The 3,813-nt window shown below is 51.7% G+C and overlaps 1 pseudogene; it reads left to right on the top strand.

Moving 5' to 3' along the window:
* Window positions 1-3,337: 3,337 nt before the first annotated feature.
* LOC119327059 lies at window positions 3,338-3,476 on the top strand (annotated as a pseudogene).
* Window positions 3,477-3,813: the final 337 nt, after the last annotated feature.

Below are 3,813 nucleotides of genomic sequence, written 5' to 3'. Positions count from 1 at the left end.
TTGTAGCATAGTAGTAGTGGTTCCTCGGGTTTCAGTTATGTTCCTTGCCATGTTTGCAGCAAATTCACAAGCGTCTTGCCTCTTTAATCAATTATAACCATGGGCAAATTCACCATATGTGTGTCTCTGTTTCCCGAAGAATAAAAAACCTTCATCTCGCTCCCATGGCCATGCTTCACAATGCAATGCATGCTTGATTGGTAAATTATCATATTGGCATGCCACTGTCTCTACTGTCTTGAAGAAATGTTTAACTTGTAGTAGTAGTAGGTATATTTTTGGCCTCGACAGTCGCACGCTAACGCTACAGAACGTATACCAGATGACATGTGGTAAAAATCGAGAAATAATGGCTTCCTCATTAGTTAGCCTGAAGATCTTTCTTCAGTTAAAGCTAATCTGAAGATAACTTTCGTGAGATATGAGAATTTGTGCAGCAGCCTGATCTTGATCTGACTTGACGTGTTGCTGCGCGCACGACCAGGAGATCTTTTGGCCGTGAAAACGGGCGGAAGAGAAAAGACGCTGCACCGCACTGCAAAGGAGAGCATGCATACTGAGTTACTACTGACATGGCTACTACTCCATGAAACCTCAAATCACACCCGGCCAGTCCTTGTCTCCCCTGGGCCCCAATTATACCTCTCTGACTTCTCGCGCCCTTGTACCAGATCGCCCCGGCCACTGCATGAGGTGACCATTATTCCTGCTCGAGGCAGACAGGCATGAATGAATGAATGAATTGCTCTCATGCATCACTTCACCTCACTTACACCAAGCTACTCCTACTCAGTAGATAGCTAGGTCAAGGTGTGATGGATGGATGGATGGATGGATCCATGGGGCTGAACAGTTGGGCACTGCACGCGGTCGCCATTGCTGCCGCTGCTGCACCTAGCAGCTAGTAGCAGCTTGGGTTGAGTGTGGTGTTGGGCAAGCGTGCACTGGCATGTGCATGGCTGGCTTCCTTTACCCTCAACAGTCGGCTTTCTTGGCAAGTTGTACGTGTCCTGTCTGTCTAGGATGCACGTACGCTGGTACGCACGCACGCGCGACCGATCTAGATGGGGGAGAGGATGTAGTGTACGCGCCTATGAGATCTGAGTGATCAGGCGATGTATGTTATTTATGCCTGTGGGTCGATGCATCTTGTCGCGCCCTCAATTCCAAGTACAACAGACACCAAATCCATCCGGATACAGCTGCAAGGAAGTCAGTGATTTTGTGTCGGTATGTTATTTTTAGTTCATTTTTTTTTGAAAAAAGGGGAATGCTCTCCGCCTCCTCAGCATTGAGTGATGCACAAATCAAAAATCTTATTGATTATTCAATGATGTCAAGCAAAGACTTACATCAATGTCAAACGGATTGGCTTGCACAAACAAAGAAAACCCAAGGCCAGCCAATCTGCCTTGCGATAGGATCTCCAAACACCTTGGCCAGGAGATCTCCAGCGGCCGTTGGCGAATGAGATTTTGGCTGCGATGAGATCTGATTTGGGTCCGAGGGGTTTAAATCGAGATCCACTGCAGCTGCGCCTCGTCTTGACAACGGTAAGAGGAGATCCTTCTGGGTAATCTTCGCGGCACGAGGACGTCCGGGTCTCTTGGCCCGGGTATGATGGTGGTGGCTGCCTTCTCCACCGAAGGCAGTTGGCCAGGCTGGTAGTGACAGATCTTGGATCCCACTATTAGCACCGGCGGCGAGTTGGGGAGACATAGTCGCCGGTGAAAACCGAGCTGACTCCGGTCATGGCGGGCGATGACGGTGTCTACATCGTTACCTTGATGAAGGCATCGTCAAGAAACTATAGTCAACCTGTTCGTGCCGCTCCGGGAGAAATCCTAAGATCACCGGATCGAACGATGGCGGCGCTGTGGTGTCGTGTTCCCTCTTGGGGGCATCGTTTGTGGAGCGGTGCGGGAATGAAGAGGCGTGAGGTGGTGAGGCGTGCCTTCTCTCGCGTTGACGACGGTGGGTCTCGGCGGCGTGAAGCAGCAGGGTCTCGGCGCTGGACGTGGCGTGATGGCCTCGTGCAGGGCGGTGGCGTTGTCTGACGCCATGGTGGCGTCGACAGCTGACATGGCAAGCTCTTTGCGTCAGTACTTGCTCTGAAGATGGTTAGGTGGATGATGGCGGTGGTAGCCTCGGTGAGTGCGCCGGACCGGTTTGTGACCCATTCCCGGCATGTGGCTGGGATGGGGCATCCGACATTAGATGTTAGGTTTTGGTGCGATGTATGTTTGGCATTAGGCCCAGACATTCGGCACCCTTGCATCAAGGGGATAGAAGTAGCGACAGGTGTTAGATGATGGCTTCAGGCTTACTGATGTAATGCTTTGTAAGGTCTTTGAAAATAATTAATAAAATGGCTGCATGTATCGCCCAGATGCAGAGGCCGGGGGTAATCCTCCTTTTCTAAAAAAACACCTTGGGACATGAGACATAACTAAGCGAAAATATGCTATTCCTAGACAAAGCTTTCAGAAAGGAACCGTCGTACTACCCCAATGTTGATGAGTCCAACCGAGCCGAACATGAGATTTTCATCTCTAGAGCCAAGCTTCGAGCCAACTGTTAGATGATAGACTTGCGTTGTAACGTGACAATGTCACAATTGTAGTGTGCGTGTGTGTTATCTTGTAAATCAAGGCAGGTGGTTAGAGGCGCCGGTGCTAGTAGATATCCTTATATAGCTTGCATTAGGGGCCAAGCCTAAACCACCTGCTGCATCTTGTAATCTTGTTGGTTATATAAACACGCATACGTCCCTACCAGGAGGCATACGCTTCACACCAATACCTCGCAATCTTACATGGTAATCAGAGCCTACCTCGGATTCATCCATGGCGAGCTCATCCACAAATACGTTCCCCTCATCTCCCTTTGCACACATCGCCATAGAGAAACTATCGAGGGGGAACGAAGCTCTCTGGCGCGCCACCGTCCTCTCTGCCATCAGGGGGGCGCAGATGGCGGGCTTCCTCGATCTGGAGCAAGAAGTGCCGCCCATGACGATCGAGGTGACCAGCAGCAACGGCAAGACCAAGTCGAAGGCCGCCAACCCTGAGTTTGGCACCTGGTATGCTCGTGATCAGCAGGTTTTTTTTCCTATCTGTTGACTACGCTACCTCGTGAGATGGCCATCCAAGTGGCGACTTGCCACACCGTAGCGGAGCTGTGGAACACCGTGCAAGGGATGCTCACCTCGCATAGCCGAGCGCGGTCTGTCAACGTCAGGATCGCACTGGCGAATCTTCAGAAGGGCAACTCCACCATTACGGAGTACGTCGGTAAGATCATAACTCTTTGTGATGTGTTGGTTGCCTCAGGAAAAAAGGTGGACGAAGAAGATGTGGTTTCACACATCCTTGCCGGGCTGGAGGAAGAATTCGATCCCGTGGTTTCTGCCATGTGCTCACAGGTCGAACCTGTGACTATCCCGGAGCTGTACTTGCAACTTCTGAGCTTCGAGACGCGCATGAATCTTCGCGGGGGAGCCTCTCAGTCCTCCGCCAACGCTGCATCACGCGGGCGCTTCAACAACTTCAACAACAAGCAGAACGGCAACGGAGGCGGCGGTGGTGGTGACCGTGGTCGCGCCTTCAACAACAAACAAGCTGGCGGCGGTGGTGACCGCGGCCGGAGCTTCAACAACAAACCCAACGGCGGTGGTGGCCCTGGCAATCCGGGAGGAAACGGCGGCGGCTTCAATAACAATTCCGCTGCCAAACCAACGTGCCAGATCTGTGGCAAAGTTGGGCACGTTGCTTGGAAGTGCTGGAAGTGCTACGACTCCGCCTACCATGGAGG

The sequence above is a fragment of the Triticum dicoccoides genome, chromosome 6B (genome assembly GCF_002162155.2).
Source record: "Triticum dicoccoides isolate Atlit2015 ecotype Zavitan chromosome 6B, WEW_v2.0, whole genome shotgun sequence".
Classification (NCBI taxonomy): domain Eukaryota; kingdom Viridiplantae; phylum Streptophyta; class Magnoliopsida; order Poales; family Poaceae; genus Triticum; species Triticum dicoccoides.
This window is presented reverse-complemented; position numbering and strand designations above follow the sequence as displayed.